This window comes from Pyxicephalus adspersus, unplaced genomic scaffold (assembly GCF_032062135.1).
Source record: "Pyxicephalus adspersus unplaced genomic scaffold, UCB_Pads_2.0 Sca211, whole genome shotgun sequence".
Taxonomy (NCBI): domain Eukaryota; kingdom Metazoa; phylum Chordata; class Amphibia; order Anura; family Pyxicephalidae; genus Pyxicephalus; species Pyxicephalus adspersus.
Genome location: NW_027317218.1, coordinates 1,126 through 20,496, shown reverse-complemented (window position 1 = coordinate 20,496; position 19,371 = coordinate 1,126). Strand labels below are relative to the sequence as shown.

The window sequence follows — 19,371 nt, the reverse complement described above, 5'->3', positions numbered from 1 at the left end:
ACATTTATGTAGCTATAAATATTCCTGGAAATCCCTTTTAAAAATTATGGGGTCTCTAAGAGAAGACCCACCAAACAAGTAAAATCCATGAGGACAAAATGTCTGTGCTTCCTGGTTTAAGGTAGCTTTTATGGAATACAGTGTACAGTAGGCATAAATAAATTAAATAAAAAAAAAAAAATATATATATATATATATATATATATATATCCACATTAAAAGTCATGGCAAACACACAATAAACCTGCCAAGCTGAAATTGTTGAATAATATTTCATCTTGGTAACAAAGCTAACATTTTTCAAGATATGTCATAATAAAGTGCACTTCATATTATAAATTAACAATCAGCTTGTAGTGCTATCTCTTGCAAAAATACAAAGCCATACAACAAATATCAAATCAAACAAGAAAAAAAAATAAAATTATATATATATATAAATATATATATATATATATATATATATACATATACACACACACACACACACACACACACACACACAAAGACATCTATAGATATATATACACATACAAATACAAACGTAATACTTACCATTTGTTCTCAAAGGCACAAGTTTCTTCACTTCTTTACATGCATTTAACCTTTTGTGACTTTCCAGTGCAACTTGCATTGATCTGTCAAACAAACTCTTCTGCAGAATCTCCCGAAATTTAGTGCAAAAGTGACAGATCATAAAGAGTTCAATAGTACATCGGTGCATTGATCTTAAATGATGTATAATTCCATTGCTGGGCTTCACAATGTCCTGTTTGGTCCTCTCTCGGATTTTTACAGCCTTAAGCATGTTGCTCATGTACAAGTCCTGTGGAAGGACGTGCGTGCTTGCCATGTTTCTGTGGAAAAGTGTAAGGAAGTCAGTTAGCTGTCATATGTATGCTGAACATGCACCTGAGGGTTGTAAACTTGGCATTTTACATGTACACAGTTCAAAATTCCCCTGCAATTACAAAACTGCAATGGCAAGTTTCCGAGATTTCACAAATAAAAAAGGAGACTTAGTCATACAGCTCTGATGTCATTTATGTATTGTAGATAAGATGACATCTATAGTGAAGGTACTACATAAATTACACATACATTTACCAGGACAACAGGCAATTTGTAACGCCTGATTAATTTACAAGCAGTAAAACAATATTAGGATACTTTTATTAACATTAAGAGGCTTCTGCATTAAAATGGAAAAAAACTGGCAGAAATATGGATTTGTTGCAAATAGTGGTCAGTCAGTCACTTTCCATAAAATTATTGGGTCCATGGCCCTACTTATTAACATAATTACCACAGAGAGAGAAAAGATACTTGAGTTACCTTTAGCAACCAGACTGGTAAATAGGGACCGAGTCTATTTTAGGGGCAGATTCTGCTATTTATCATTCAGCTATTTGAAATAATCATTCTTTTAATCCACAGCAAGCCCACAAATCTAAATAAGTGTGTTTGAATGTATAAAAATACAGGACCAGCTGAATCTTTGGCAGGTAAAGAAGTCCCCATATATACATACACATACATACATAACTGATTGACATTATTCTTTAGCAAGTGCTTCAATGTGATTATCAATTTTATCTGGTCAATAATATCCTAACTTGCACGCTGCTTTTTAATATGCAACTCGCAATATGACTACACCTCATTTACAGCAATTTGTAATGACAAATATCTGCACTAGGTTTATCAAGGTACTTAACACATTATTTTAGAAACATTTGGATGAAGTGCAGAGCAGCACAGTGCTACATCGTAATAGTAGAGGAGAGATTTATGAATGAAGTGACACCTGTCTTCCTCTTTGTGCTTTTTGTGAAGATAATTCCACCTTACTACTTTACAGTGGTAATGAGAGTGTTGACAAATCAATTCTTATAATATAATTTGGAAAAAATTACACAGTACATTTTCGTTGTTTTACATATTGATCACATAGTCATGTGATGAACAGTCGTCTTAACCCGATGTCACCCCTCGTGACACCACACTGAAAGCGGTTTCTGCGATAAGTTGTCTTTATCACAAATCATGGGGAATTTATTGCTGAATAGTTACCATAAATCACAAGAGATTAGCACAATATATTTTTTTTAATAAAGCAAAACCAATTAGGTCACAAACATACCCTTGGGAAAAAAAAATATTTGAAAAGTTTTTTTTTAAAATTGTGAATCAGTACTTCCCCAGGGACAGTTTGAAAACCTGCTCACACTGGTTAGGATCCGATAGGTCCTTTTCTTAAGCAAAACAAAATCTCCAGATATATCAGGCCTGATTTATTAAAGCTCTCCAAGACTGGAGAAGATTGAGTATCATGGGGGAACCTGTGTGAGCCAGCAAACATGGAATAGATCTGCTCCAGGATTAAAAAATGTTCCCAACTAATAGCAATTAATTTTTTAGGAAATCCATTTCATGTTTGTTGGATCACACAGGTTCTCCCATGAGAGAGTAACTTCTTCAGTCATGGTGAGCTTTAATAAATCAGACCTATCATATCTTAAGTTAAACCTCTATTTTATAGGACCTCATTCAATATCATCAATGGTGGCACATGCTATAGAAGCCAAAAGGGCATTGCTTGAGATGGCCAAAAGAATTGACAAAGCTGACTGGCCATCTTTAAACTTTCAAGAAGGTCACATACAGCCCAGATGGACTCTCCAGTGTTTATCACCCTTATACAGCTTTCAAGAAGGATGATATTAGCGCTGCGTATTATGTTGGCGCTATATAAATCCTTTTTAATAAAAATAATTTAATAATAAAAATAGTGAGCGCTTCTAAACAGTTACGTTGTATATGTACACAGAGGGCTACCATTTTGTTGTCTTGATCCTTTACTCTTAATGTAGAGAAGGAAGTGGTTACTCACGAGTACACGGTTACTGCACATCTCCTGAATCGTGCTGATAGTCATGGTGGGCTTACAGTATTGGCAGACATCTTACCACCATTTACATGGTAAGAACATTTGTCTCCTCTAAAAACAATGCATGGTTATTCTTGCCAAAAGACTTCTGGGTATCAAATAACTAAATATTATCACTGAATGTAAAGAAAACCTCAATATCTTATCTACAACAGTCAAACTTTGCTAACCTGCGCTAGAGAAGTCACAGGTAATTTCTAGTTGGTGCGGACAGCACCTTTGCTTCCCCTTGCTCTGTCTTTTTATAATTGTGTGTTGGTATTTAATATGAAACAATAGATATAACTAGGTGTGACTCAAAACACAACATTGCCAGTATGTGACTTTATTTTCACATCCTCCCACTACTGTTACACTTACTTTTACACAATTTCAAGTTCAAGAAAAAAACTGATGCTTTTGTCCTGAAGAAATAATTCTTGATTCTTATAATGCATATTAGTTATTATGTATATGTATAATATTTACATTCCATTAGATCCAGTCAATGTTTGATGAACACTTTTTTTTTATTTTTAAAATGAATTGAGTCAATAAATTGGATAAAGTATAACGTTTTAGACTCAATAGGCCACATGCTTGTTACAGGCCAAAGACTCAATAGGTACTGAGGTATAAGTCACAAATCCAGAGCAAAAATGTTCACAATTAAGCCAGAAATGGCTTTTATATTTCTATCCTTACAGGTCAACCTTGAACCTAAGACTCCCTATAAGGGTGATAGCGCTATGACAATGGACTTTGCAAAGTGCTGTATAATATGTTGATGCTATTTAAATAATGGTAATAATAATAAATATAATATTAATAAAAGCAAAACTGATGACACATGACACTTTATTAGATTTGTTAACCATAGATGAGATCTTTGCGTCTCTTTGGCACAGACTGCAGCCCATGAGCACATATACAACAAGGCCACAAAGTTTAATAAAAAGTGATGTACTCTAATCAGCATTAAAGACAGATATAGACAAAACTTTCTGCTGCTCTCTAAAACAAATCTGTTATTCAATTCAGCAACATGAAGAAATGGCACAGGAGATCCTTTCATGCTGAGTAATACAGAGTAACTTGCTGATGTCCACAAAAAGTTGCCCTGCTGGGTCATTATTTAGCTTCCTGTTTTGAAGGATGTAAAAGTAACTATTTTTACAGGTAAAACTTTTATCATATATGAATTTCAGATTGATATTCAGCTGTTGCCAGTGTGAGAGAATAACAGATAATAAAATATATACTGATTAGCCAAAACATCCAACCACGTGCAACCACCTAGCTAATATGGTGTAGATCCCCCTGTGCTGCCATAACAGCTTTGGGACAACACTTCTGAAGGTGTCCTTAGTATCTGGCACCAAGGTGTAAGCAGTGGAATTTAAAGTCAAATTGCTTCCAGCTGACCTGCCTACTTCTTCTAGCAGCCTTTCTCATGAGGAACCGATAAAATAATTCTCAGATGTAAGGGAACTCCTGCTAAAAATAATAAATGGGAAAATGTTATTTGCATCAGTTATCAGTGGGAAAAATGTCCAGCATGCCTTCGATTTACAGACAATTAAAAGGTCATTGGTTTCATTCAGCTGGATATGCCAAGTGGTGTTGGCCCTGAAACTATGCAGGAATCATGTTATGGGACGTCTATCACCCACAGTTTAAGAAACCCCTGGTAATTTCTAGAGGAGCCCTAGGGTTTTGCGGAACTAAGAATCACTGGTTAAGAATCACTGTCCTATACCATCCTGCTGCCAGTGGTTTTAATATTTTTGGTAATCAGTGTATATCTATTATGCCATTTCAGGGGACAAACTTGTCAATCCAAATGTGAAAATGCCAACCAATGCAAAGAATGTTTGTCTCATTACAACCTTACCTATATCTGCAGACAGTGGGAGAAAATTCAATATTTCAAACCTGATATTAAACATCAATGAATGCATTAATTAACCCATTCATTAAAAATATGAATACACAAGAATGACTTGATGTCAGCCTTTAGTCATTCTTGTACAGAAGCAGTCAGATTGTGAAGTAAAGAACTAAACTTTGGGTATACGAAGTAATAACTGACAGGGAGCGTGCTGACAGGAGGAGAGAAAAGAAAGAATAAATATCTTTTGGCAGGTAAAAGGAGATCCCAGGAACTTGGGTGATCCAACAGACCCAAAATCTTTTTCCGTTACTTGGCAAATGTTTTCAATCCATTGCAGGTTTACTGGATCACCCAGGTTTCCCCATGATAGTCTATCTTCTTCAGTGTTAGAGAGCTTTATTATTATTAAACAGGATTTATATAGCGCCAACATATTACATTATTAAATCAGAACCCAAAATGAGGGGAAATCTTTAACAACAGCACTGACAGCAAACTGATTCTTTTAGGCAAAACAGAAGCAGCAAGAATTGTTTTGCCTATATTCCTGTAAATATTCCTGTCTGGTAAAGCTGCTGTCAGCAGAACAGGAAGTCAGGGTAACGCTGCTGCTGGCAAAATTGGTAGTTTAGTGCTGAAACCAATTTAGCTGGAAGCCTTCCACTCACATTTATTACACATGATATAAGCACTGTGATGGTGATCCCTCATGGTGCTCCTAGAAATACATAACATAATACAAGGTGTCAGTGTCTGTACCTCTCCACCATGCGCAGCAAGCTCTCTCCTCTCTCTTCACTGCTTACACTTCCTTGTTGTGATTCTGCAGCCCATGTGACCTCACCTCCTCCAATCAGCATCCTGTACTTCAGTATCTTAGCTCAGAGTCAGGAGCTTGTATCTAACATGAAGCCTATAGTCAGGGGAGATTTTCTAATAATATCTGATCAATGGAAAGGTGATCAGAGTATTCATGAAGCTGTACATGTAATCACACCGCCAGAAGTTGTATCTGCAGCAATGCACACCTCTGTTCTCAATGGAGATCTCTATAGCCCTAAACCCTTCTGCCCCAATTCAAAAAACAAAGAAAATGACCACTCAAAACTTTCTCTATTGTATCCATATAAAAAATAGAATATAAACATTCCTATGATTTCCTTTCTGGGAAAGGTTTCTTATATAAAACATCTAAAATAAAGCTTAATAATTGTCCATTTAGGTTGCATGGTTTGCAGAGGGATGTAAAAGTGTCCCCTGCCCTCCAGTCATTATATTCTGTGTATCAATGACTTTGGGTTACAGTTGTACAAAAAAGGAGTGCTATGCTATGGAATATTTATAGTTTAATCCTTCCCCCAGATATTGCATCTGGCATTTATCATTACATAATGATAATGTTTATAGGATGACAGGTCATATATATATTTCCTTCTTGTCCGTTGTGCTTTTTTCCATGAAATTATATCTGTATTGATTTTAACATATGATGCTCTATGACTAGGATGAACGACATTCCAAGTCATTAAACACTTTAAACTAGGGGCACACTCCAAAGAAAATAGACATGAGTATGAAATTATCCATTTTTGACTTTTTTAGATCTTCCCTAGAAAGAATTCTGCGTAACATATCTTTAGATATTGCTAAACAAAAAGAAAGGATCTATCTATTGTATTTAGGTACATTTATTTTGTACATATGTACATATGAGATAAAAGTAAAAAAAGTGAATACTCTAGATTTTTTTTACTATTACTAGCCATTTATGGGCATGTGTTGCATATATAGTTTATAAGTGCCATAGCTCTGGGTTCCAATTAATTTCTATTTTGTTACATTTCTGGTGTGCAGACTATGTTATGGGTGTTCTCTTGAATCCCTGTCATCATCTATTTGTGAACTTGGGATGTTTTCAGCTTCCTTTAGAAGATTCTGGGTATTTCTGCTTCTATAACTGTAACATTTACCAGAATTTCCCAGTATTTCTTGATAATAATATTCATCACTACTCAGTGATGATTGTGCAAATTGACCGTGCATTTCAATAACTTTTTTTAAATTTAATTTCCTATCATACTCTGTGTATCTTTATTTATATATATTTTTGCATGTCTTTTTTGTATTATATCTTTTTTCCTATTGTCCGTGCTTTTTAGATATAGTGATTATTTGGCGCACAGTTATGTCTGAGTCACATCAAATGACTTTTTGGGATTCCTATAAACAAGGGTGTGCCATTGCAATGTTCATTTATTTCATATTGCTGCAGGACTGAGGATTGTCCAGTACGACAATCATATTGCCATTGTGAAAAATGATAACAGAAGAAAGGGGTTATCCTAAAGGGTGTATAAAGAACCTATAAAGTTATAAAGACAACTAACTAATAAAATACTTTGCACTGAAAATAAAGGTTGGTGACAATCCATTTAAAGTAGAGCTATCACTGAGAGCTGCTGTAAATTGCCAATACATTGCTACATTCTATATAATGGAGAAGTAACATCCATTGGTGTCTGACCACAGGGAGTATACTATATATATAACTAGGAACTATATATTTTATTCCATAGATTAAATATTGTCTGTTTGATCCCTTCCTAATAATAGAACTACTGATAACTGAGGTGTCCCATCCAGATAGAACCCAACCTGCCACCATTATCTGGAGCATTCCCTGCATACCATGACTTCATCACTGACATATTACAAAATTCTGGAAATTCATAGACTTTATCAGAGGATATGACATGAGTCAGTATAATGCCACACATATCAATGAATGTAGAGCACAAAGCCATGGCCAGCATTACCCAACAAGTGTCATAGCTGCAGCAACAGGCTTCTACTGCGCATGCGCAATATGTGCTCCCCGAGCCGCCAACAAGCTGCTATAGGAAAAAGCTGTCACCTGTGCTGCGCCTCAGTGATGTGGCAAGTCTTATTGCTAGTCCCTACTGAAGGGATCCTAAGGGATCTCATGGATCCTAAAATCCATGAGAGTATTCCAGCAGCCGCAGTCTTACCTTAATAGTTGTATGAAGCTTTCTTTGATCATTAAATCCCAGTTTCTATATGTATAATGCGATAAGCAGTGGCTGCATTCCGTCTAGGCGATCAGATGGATGTCACGGAGCCCCATAAAAGAACCGATTGAAAAATCCGGTGCTAGCATATGTGTGCGGTGACAGAGGCTCTGCTATAGGTTTAGCAGGCAGCGTAATCTCCCCCTCCCATCGGGGATTTCCCATGCCTGGGACTTTCCGCACAGCTCAAGGCTGCGGGCGGCCAGCTGAGGGCGCACATCCCCACAGATTGTATGAGACTCGATGTGTATTTCTCAGCCCCTGGGGTCACCGAGCTGGGGCTTTATGTGACATATAAAACAGAATAAGGGCACCATATTCTGACACATATAATACTCAGTACTACAAACTGAGGTGGTGAACAGGAACAAATAATATATGTCACATCCAATATGTCATAAAAAAGACTGGAGGTTATTAGGTTCTGCACTTCATATATTTTTCTTACATATTCATTATTTCATATTTTCTCTTAAGTCTCTTTACAATCAATTATTTTAAGCAAACCTTTCAGAATGTCAGGAATTGAGCACCAACACATAATAAATGCCAGCACAGCGAGTGATAGCGCATTGCAATGGGTGACAGGACTGGGCCCCTCGTTGTGTAAGGTGGAAGGCAGGGGCAATTGTCATGGCTGGAGACTAGTTGTCTACTACTAAACTAAATTACTACTACTAAAACAAGGGTTTGTTCACACAGACGCTTGTGAAGTTGTGCAGTTACACCACATGAAAATGAAGCAGACTATGTCGCCTTTTGTCCTTGCGGTTGACAAGCAGAAGCGTCACTTCACACAATGGTTTAAATAGACGAATCGCTGGACGCTGCAAATAGCCTCTGGAAAAGCGTCATCTGCTGCAAACTCCTGTCACCTCCTACCACTGCAGCTTTTCAAGTGTAATTTACATTTTTTCTGTAGGGCTTTCTGGAGAACAATATTTTTTTTTCCTGTCTATAAAGCTTTCAGTCTAATAACACACACTAGCATCAGATTAGTGGTGAACATGGTAAAAGGCCCTCGTGCAAGAACACTTTTGGGTTCATTTTTTTCTTTTTTGATTTAGCCTAATGCATTGTTTTTACCTGGTCATTTAAAACAGCTTTCCAGTCATTTGATCAGGAGTTGTAGTACTTTTCAAATATCAAATACACAAGCCTTTCAACATTTTACACCCCTAAAATCATTTTCACGTCTTAGGAAATCCCTGCAAATGCACCCTTACCGACATCTACAAAGGTAATTGGTGTTGTACCACTGGTGCTTTGAAGTATGCTTGCATAATAGAATGGTAGGTGAATCAGATGTAGCCCAGGGGACCCCTAGGAGGACCCCTGGTTAAAAATGTCTGGTAAATAATATCCATCAGATAGCCAGACAATGTCTTGTTCTAACCAAACCAGCTCAAATAAACCACTAGGGAATTGTGTCACCCAAACAATCATATGATGATATCATATATGATGATACATATAATAAAAACAATAATTATTATTAAGATTTACCAAACTGAAAAACAGCTGTATAATGCAGCCAGAATCAGACTGTTCTATTTTCAGTCACGCTGCAGCTTTAGACTGAGCACAGGGTGATAAGCAGAGGACAAAAGAACAGTGTGTAAATGAACACAGGTAGTTTTCCCCTTCATTGTAAAATGTGGAACAAAGATCAGATTTGTTATTTGCTTGTGTCAATCAAAGAATGATCAGCATAAAATTCCCTGTCACTCGGAATTTCCCAGAGTTCAATGAGATGATTAGCAATTGGCTAAAGCCTATTGTAATTTTTCTGTTCTCTTCTTTCAACATAGCAGCAGACAGGACTTTCCAAGAGGGCGGGACAAGCCTGGCTGGAATGCATATTCATCAGACAAGTAAAATCTCTGCAGTACAATGAACTGGGAATTTTTTTTTTCTTCTCTCTGGTAAGTTTCAGTTTATATGACCAATGTTCTTCCTCATTTTGTGTCATTCTGATATTTCAAGTCACATGATTTTTACCATTCAAAAGACAACCTTTGTGTAAGGTATTCCGTGAATGTGACTTTCAAACAAAACATTTTTATGAATGTATTCATAAGAATGTAAGTTCAAAGAATAATGATATCCTTTAACCCGACCGGATTCAGTTGAAGAAAACGAAACATTGAGTTGAACTCAACATTTATGTAGCTATAAATATTCCTGGAAATCCCTTTTAAAAATTATGGGGTCTCTAAGAGAAGACCCACCAAACAAGTAAAATCCATGAGGACAAAATGTCTGTGCTTCCTGGTTTAAGGTAGCTTTTATGGAATACAGTGTACAGTAGGCATAAATAAATTAAATAAAAAAAAAAAAATATATATATATATATATATATATATATATCCACATTAAAAGTCATGGCAAACACACAATAAACCTGCCAAGCTGAAATTGTTGAATAATATTTCATCTTGGTAACAAAGCTAACATTTTTCAAGATATGTCATAATAAAGTGCACTTCATATTATAAATTAACAATCAGCTTGTAGTGCTATCTCTTGCAAAAATACAAAGCCATACAACAAATATCAAATCAAACAAGAAAAAAAAATAAAATTATATATATATATAAATATATATATATATATATATATATATACATATACACACACACACACACACACACACACACACACAAAGACATCTATAGATATATATACACATACAAATACAAACGTAATACTTACCATTTGTTCTCAAAGGCACAAGTTTCTTCACTTCTTTACATGCATTTAACCTTTTGTGACTTTCCAGTGCAACTTGCATTGATCTGTCAAACAAACTCTTCTGCAGAATCTCCCGAAATTTAGTGCAAAAGTGACAGATCATAAAGAGTTCAATAGTACATCGGTGCATTGATCTTAAATGATGTATAATTCCATTGCTGGGCTTCACAATGTCCTGTTTGGTCCTCTCTCGGATTTTTACAGCCTTAAGCATGTTGCTCATGTACAAGTCCTGTGGAAGGACGTGCGTGCTTGCCATGTTTCTGTGGAAAAGTGTAAGGAAGTCAGTTAGCTGTCATATGTATGCTGAACATGCACCTGAGGGTTGTAAACTTGGCATTTTACATGTACACAGTTCAAAATTCCCCTGCAATTACAAAACTGCTATGGCAAGTTTCCGAGATTTCACAAATAAAAAAGGAGACTTAGTCATACAGCTCTGATGTCATTTATGTATTGTAGATAAGATGACATCTATAGTGAAGGTACTACATAAATTACACATACATTTACCAGGACAACAGGCAATTTGTAACGCCTGATTAATTTACAAGCAGTAAAACAATATTAGGATACTTTTATTAACATTAAGAGGCTTCTGCATTAAAATGGAAAAAAACTGGCAGAAATATGGATTTGTTGCAAATAGTGGTCAGTCAGTCACTTTCCATAAAATTATTGGGTCCATGGCCCTACTTATTAACATAATTACCACAGAGAGAGAAAAGATACTTGAGTTACCTTTAGCAACCAGACTGGTAAATAGGGACCGAGTCTATTTTAGGGGCAGATTCTGCTATTTATCATTCAGCTATTTGAAATAATCATTCTTTTAATCCACAGCAAGCCCACAAATCTAAATAAGTGTGTTTGAATGTATAAAAATACAGGACCAGCTGAATCTTTGGCAGGTAAAGAAGTCCCCATATATACATACACATACATACATAACTGATTGACATTATTCTTTAGCAAGTGCTTCAATGTGATTATCAATTTTATCTGGTCAATAATATCCTAACTTGCACGCTGCTTTTTAATATGCAACTCGCAATATGACTACACCTCATTTACAGCAATTTGTAATGACAAATATCTGCACTAGGTTTATCAAGGTACTTAACACATTATTTTAGAAACATTTGGATGAAGTGCAGAGCAGCACAGTGCTACATCGTAATAGTAGAGGAGAGATTTATGAATGAAGTGACACCTGTCTTCCTCTTTGTGCTTTTTGTGAAGATAATTCCACCTTACTACTTTACAGTGGTAATGAGAGTGTTGACAAATCAATTCTTATAATATAATTTGGAAAAAATTACACAGTACATTTTCGTTGTTTTACATATTGATCACATAGTCATGTGATGAACAGTCGTCTTAACCCGATGTCACCCCTCGTGACACCACACTGAAAGCGGTTTCTGCGATAAGTTGTCTTTATCACAAATCATGGGGAATTTATTGCTGAATAGTTACCATAAATCACAAGAGATTAGCACAATATATTTTTTTTAATAAAGCAAAACCAATTAGGTCACAAACATACCCTTGGGAAAAAAAAATATTTGAAAAGTTTTTTTTTAAAATTGTGAATCAGTACTTCCCCAGGGACAGTTTGAAAACCTGCTCACACTGGTTAGGATCCGATAGGTCCTTTTCTTAAGCAAAACAAAATCTCCAGATATATCAGGCCTGATTTATTAAAGCTCTCCAAGACTGGAGAAGATTGAGTATCATGGGGGAACCTGTGTGAGCCAGCAAACATGGAATAGATCTGCTCCAGGATTAAAAAATGTTCCCAACTAATAGCAATTGATTTTTTAGGAAATCCATTTCATGTTTGTTGGATCACACAGGTTCTCCCATGAGAGAGTAACTTCTTCAGTCATGGTGAGCTTTAATAAATCAGACCTATCATATCTTAAGTTAAACCTCTATTTTATAGGACCTCATTCAATATCATCAATGGTGGCACATGCTATAGAAGCCAAAAGGGCATTGCTTGAGATGGCCAAAAGAATTGACAAAGCTGACTGGCCATCTTTAAACTTTCAAGAAGGTCACATACAGCCCAGATGGACTCTCCAGTGTTTATCACCCTTATACAGCTTTCAAGAAGGATGATATTAGCGCTGCGTATTATGTTGGCGCTATATAAATCCTTTTTAATAAAAATAATTTAATAATAAAAATAGTGAGCGCTTCTAAACAGTTACGTTGTATATGTACACAGAGGGCTACCATTTTGTTGTCTTGATCCTTTACTCTTAATGTAGAGAAGGAAGTGGTTACTCACGAGTACACGGTTACTGCACATCTCCTGAATCGTGCTGATAGTCATGGTGGGCTTACAGTATTGGCAGACATCTTACCACCATTTACATGGTAAGAACATTTGTCTCCTCTAAAAACAATGCATGGTTATTCTTGCCAAAAGACTTCTGGGTATCAAATAACTAAATATTATCACTGAATGTAAAGAAAACCTCAATATCTTATCTACAACAGTCAAACTTTGCTAACCTGCGCTAGAGAAGTCACAGGTAATTTCTAGTTGGTGCGGACAGCACCTTTGCTTCCCCTTGCTCTGTCTTTTTATAATTGTGTGTTGGTATTTAATATGAAACAATAGATATAACTAGGTGTGACTCAAAACACAACATTGCCAGTATGTGACTTTATTTTCACATCCTCCCACTACTGTTACACTTACTTTTACACAATTTCAAGTTCAAGAAAAAAACTGATGCTTTTGTCCTGAATAAATAATTCTTGATTCTTATAATGCATATTAGTTATTATGTATATGTATAATATTTACATTCCATTAGATCCAGTCAATGTTTGATGAACACTTTTTTTTTATTTTTAAAATGAATTGAGTCAATAAATTGGATAAAGTATAACGTTTTAGACTCAATAGGCCACATGCTTGTTACAGGCCAAAGACTCAATAGGTACTGAGGTATAAGTCACAAATCCAGAGCAAAAATGTTCACAATTAAGCCAGAAATGGCTTTTATATTTCTATCCTTACAGGTCAACCTTGAACCTAAGACTCCCTATAAGGGTGATAGCGCTATGACAATGGACTTTGCAAAGTGCTGTATAATATGTTGATGCTATTTAAATAATGGTAATAATAATAAATATAATATTAATAAAAGCAAAACTGATGACACATGACACTTTATTAGATTTGTTAACCATAGATGAGATCTTTGCGTCTCTTTGGCACAGACTGCAGCCCATGAGCACATATACAACAAGGCCACAAAGTTTAATAAAAAGTGATGTACTCTAATCAGCATTAAAGACAGATATAGACAAAACTTTCTGCTGCTCTCTAAAACAAATCTGTTATTCAATTCAGCAACATGAAGAAATGGCACAGGAGATCCTTTCATGCTGAGTAATACAGAGTAACTTGCTGATGTCCACAAAAAGTTGCCCTGCTGGGTCATTATTTAGCTTCCTGTTTTGAAGGATGTAAAAGTAACTATTTTTACAGGTAAAACTTTTATCATATATGAATTTCAGATTGATATTCAGCTGTTGCCAGTGTGAGAGAATAACAGATAATAAAATATATACTGATTAGCCAAAACATCCAACCACGTGCAACCACCTAGCTAATATGGTGTAGATCCCCCTGTGCTGCCATAACAGCTTTGGGACAACACTTCTGAAGGTGTCCTTAGTATCTGGCACCAAGGTGTAAGCAGTGGAATTTAAAGTCAAATTGCTTCCAGCTGACCTGCCTACTTCTTCTAGCAGCCTTTCTCATGAGGAACCGATAAAATAATTCTCAGATGTAAGGGAACTCCTGCTAAAAATAATAAATGGGAAAATGTTATTTGCATCAGTTATCAGTGGGAAAAATGTCCAGCATGCCTTCGATTTACAGACAATTAAAAGGTCATTGGTTTCATTCAGCTGGATATGCCAAGTGGTGTTGGCCCTGAAACTATGCAGGAATCATGTTATGGGACGTCTATCACCCACAGTTTAAGAAACCCCTGGTAATTTCTAGAGGAGCCCTAGGGTTTTGCGGAACTAAGAATCACTGGTTAAGAATCACTGTCCTATACCATCCTGCTGCCAGTGGTTTTAATATTTTTGGTAATCAGTGTATATCTATTATGCCATTTCAGGGGACAAACTTGTCAATCCAAATGTGAAAATGCCAACCAATGCAAAGAATGTTTGTCTCATTACAACCTTACCTATATCTGCAGACAGTGGGAGAAAATTCAATATTTCAAACCTGATATTAAACATCAATGAATGCATTAATTAACCCATTCATTAAAAATATGAATACACAAGAATGACTTGATGTCAGCCTTTAGTCATTCTTGTACAGAAGCAGTCAGATTGTGAAGTAAAGAACTAAACTTTGGGTATACGAAGTAATAACTGACAGGGAGCGTGCTGACAGGAGGAGAGAAAAGAAAGAATAAATATCTTTTGGCAGGTAAAAGGAGATCCCAGGAACTTGGGTGATCCAACAGACCCAAAATCTTTTTCCGTTACTTGGCAAATGTTTTCAATCCATTGCAGGTTTACTGGATCACCCAGGTTTCCCCATGATAGTCTATCTTCTTCAGTGTTAGAGAGCTTTATTATTATTAAACAGGATTTATATAGCGCCAACATATTACATTATTAAATCAGAACCCAAAATGAGGGGAAATCTTTAACAACAGCACTGACAGCAAACTGATTCTTTTAGGCAAAACAGAAGCAGCAAGAATTGTTTTGCCTATATTCCTGTAAATATTCCTGTCTGGTAAAGCTGCTGTCAGCAGAACAGGAAGTCAGGGTAACGCTGCTGCTGGCAAAATTGGTAGTTTAGTGCTGAAACCAATTTAGCTGGAAGCCTTCCACTCACATTTATTACACATGCTATAAGCACTGTGATGGCGATCCCTCATGGTGCTCCTAGAAATACATAACATAATACAAGGTGTCAGTGTCTGTACCTCTCCACCATGCGCAGCAAGCTCTCTCCTCTCTCTTCACTGCTTACACTTCCTTGTTGTGATTCTGCAGCCCATGTGACCTCACCTCCTCCAATCAGCATCCTGTACTTCAGTATCTTAGCTCAGAGTCAGGAGCTTGTATCTAACATGAAGCCTATAGTCAGGGGAGATTTTCTAATAATATCTGATCAATGGAAAGGTGATCAGAGTATTCATGAAGCTGTACATGTAATCACACCGCCAGAAGTTGTATCTGCAGCAATGCACACCTCTGTTCTCAATGGAGATCTCTATAGCCCTAAACCCTTCTGCCCCAATTCAAAAAACAAAGAAAATGACCACTCAAAACTTTCTCTATTGTATCCATATAAAAAATAGAATATAAACATTCCTATGATTTCCTTTCTGGGAAAGGTTTCTTATATAAAACATCTAAAATAAAGCTTAATAATTGTCCATTTAGGTTGCATGGTTTGCAGAGGGATGTAAAAGTGTCCCCTGCCCTCCAGTCATTATATTCTGTGTATCAATGACTTTGGGTTACAGTTGTACAAAAAAGGAGTGCTATGCTATGGAATATTTATAGTTTAATCCTTCCCCCAGATATTGCATCTGGCATTTATCATTACATAATGATAATGTTTATAGGATGACAGGTCATATATATATTTCCTTCTTGTCCGTTGTGCTTTTTTCCATGAAATTATATCTGTATTGATTTTAACATATGATGCTCTATGACTAGGATGAACGACATTCCAAGTCATTAAACACTTTAAACTAGGGGCACACTCCAAAGAAAATAGACATGAGTATGAAATTATCCATTTTTGACTTTTTTAGATCTTCCCTAGAAAGAATTCTGCGTAACATATCTTTAGATATTGCTAAACAAAAAGAAAGGATCTATCTATTGTATTTAGGTACATTTATTTTGTACATATGTACATATGAGATAAAAGTAAAAAAAGTGAATACTCTAGATTTTTTTTACTATTACTAGCCATTTATGGGCATGTGTTGCATATATAGTTTATAAGTGCCATAGCTCTGGGTTCCAATTAATTTCTATTTTGTTACATTTCTGGTGTGCAGACTATGTTATGGGTGTTCTCTTGAATCCCTGTCATCATCTATTTGTGAACTTGGGATGTTTTCAGCTTCCTTTAGAAGATTCTGGGTATTTCTGCTTCTATAACTGTAACATTTACCAGAATTTCCCAGTATTTCTTGATAATAATATTCATCACTACTCAGTGATGATTGTGCAAATTGACCGTGCATTTCAATAACTTTTTTTAAATTTAATTTCCTATCATACTCTGTGTATCTTTATTTATATATATTTTTGCATGTCTTTTTTGTATTATATCTTTTTTCCTATTGTCCGTGCTTTTTAGATATAGTGATTATTTGGCGCACAGTTATGTCTGAGTCACATCAAATGACTTTTTGGGATTCCTATAAACAAGGGTGTGCCATTGCAATGTTCATTTATTTCATATTGCTGCAGGACTGAGGATTGTCCAGTACGACAATCATATTGCCATTGTGAAAAATGATAACAGAAGAAAGGGGTTATCCTAAAGGGTGTATAAAGAACCTATAAAGTTATAAAGACAACTAACTAATAAAATACTTTGCACTGAAAATAAAGGTTGGTGACAATCCATTTAAAGTAGAGCTATCACTGAGAGCTGCTGTAAATTGCCAATACATTGCTACATTCTATATAATGGAGAAGTAACATCCATTGGTGTCTGACCACAGGGAGTATACTATATATATAACTAGGAACTATATATTTTATTCCATAGATTAAATATTGTCTGTTTGATCCCTTCCTAATAATAGAACTACTGATAACTGAGGTGTCCCATCCAGATAGAACCCAACCTGCCACCATTATCTGGAGCATTCCCTGCATACCATGACTTCATCACTGACATATTACAAAATTCTGGAAATTCATAGACTTTATCAGAGGATATGACATGAGTCAGTATAATGCCACACATATCAATGAATGTAGAGCACAAAGCCATGGCCAGCATTACCCAACAAGTGTCATAGCTGCAGCAACAGGCTTCTACTGCGCATGCGCAATATGTGCTCCCCGAGCCGCCAACAAGCTGCTATAGGAAAAAGCTGTCACCTGTGCTGCGCCTCAGTGATGTGGCAAGTCTTATTGCTAGTCCCTACTGAAGGGATCCTAAGGGATCTCATGGATCCTAAAATCCATGAGAGTATTCCAGCAGCCGCAGTCTTACCTTAATAGTTGTATGAAGCTTTCTTTGATCATTAAATCCCAGTTTCTATATGTATAATGCGATAAGCAGTGGCTGCATTCCGTCTAGGCGATCAGATGGATGTCACGGAGCCCCATAAAAGAACCGATTGAGAAATCCGGTGCTAGCATATGTGTGCGGTGACAGAGGCTCTGCTATAGGTTTAGCAGGCAGCGTAATCTCCCCCTCCCATCGGGGATTTCCCATGCCTGGGACTTTCCGCACAGCTCAAGGCTGCGGGCGGCCAGCTGAGGGCGCACATCCCCACAGATTGTATGAGACTCGATGTGTATTTCTCAGCCCCTGGGGTCACCGAGCTGGGCCTTTATGTGACATATAAAACAGAATAAGGGCACCATATTCTGACACATATAATACTCAGTACTACAAACTGAGGTGGTGAACAGGAACAAATAATATATGTCACATCCAATATGTCATAAAAAAGACTGGAGGTTATTAGGTTCTGCACTTCATATATTTTTCTTACGTATTCATTATTTCATATTTTCTCTTAAGTCTCTTTACAATCAATTATTTTAAGCAAACCTTTCAGAATGTCAGGAATTGAGCACCAACACATAATAAATGCCAGCACAGCGAGTGATAGCGCATTGCAATGGGTGACAGGACTGGGCCCCTCGTTGTGTAAGGTGGAAGGCAGGGGCAATTGTCATGGCTGGAGACTAGTTGTCTACTACTAAACTAAATTACTACTACTAAAACAAGGGTTTGTTCACACAGACGCTTGTGAAGTTGTGCAGTTACACCACATGAAAATGAAGCAGACTATGTCGCCTTTTGTCCTTGCGGTTGACAAGCAGAAGCGTCACTTCACACAATGGTTTAAATAGACGAATCGCTGGACGCTGCAAATAGCCTCTGGAAAAGCGTCATCTGCTGCAAACTCCTGTCACCTCCTACCAACACTTTTGAAACACTCTCATTTCATTTAATAAGTGACATGGGGTAGCTGTAAGTCGGCAGCTGGCAGGCAATGTGTACCTGGCACAACACTTATGTTTAACAAACTAAAATTAGAATTTTAACAAAATACCAACAGCCTAAAACAAGGCTAAGGAACTCTTCAATGGCAGGGCAGAAGACTCTAAAAGACGTAGTCTGACCACAAAGAATCGGGGCATAATTGTCTTGCAGTTTAGGCAATGTATAGCTCTTGTACACTCACCTCACATTGGTTATTTTTCCTGGATACATAGTTTTAAATTGAACCTTTTTTTTAAAAGGTAGTAATATAGCAACTATTTTATTTTACATATAGTCCCTCTTGGGTAATGAATGATTCAGGAAGAAAAAACAGTAGCCCTGGTGACAACCTTGCGCCACAAAACAACGTGTCACAGAGAATCCAGTTTTGCTAGTTTTTACTGCGTTTATGACACTTTTAGTGCCTAAAAATACAAAAATA

At 36.4% G+C, this 19,371-nt stretch overlaps 2 long non-coding RNA genes across 2 annotated transcripts; both read right to left on the bottom strand.

The window, feature by feature from the left end:
- Positions 1-606: 606 nt before the first annotated feature.
- On the bottom strand, positions 607-8,051 carry LOC140344932 (uncharacterized). Its single transcript, XR_011923710.1, has 2 exons — positions 7,853-8,051; positions 607-857 (listed from the first exon to the last, which is right to left on the bottom strand). It is a non-coding gene; the product is annotated as an uncharacterized lncRNA (long non-coding RNA).
- Positions 8,052-10,678: 2,627 nt separating this feature from the next.
- Positions 10,679-18,065, bottom strand: LOC140344931 (uncharacterized). Its single transcript, XR_011923708.1, has 2 exons — positions 17,925-18,065; positions 10,679-10,929 (listed from the first exon to the last, which is right to left on the bottom strand). It is a non-coding gene; the product is annotated as an uncharacterized lncRNA (long non-coding RNA).
- Positions 18,066-19,371: the final 1,306 nt, after the last annotated feature.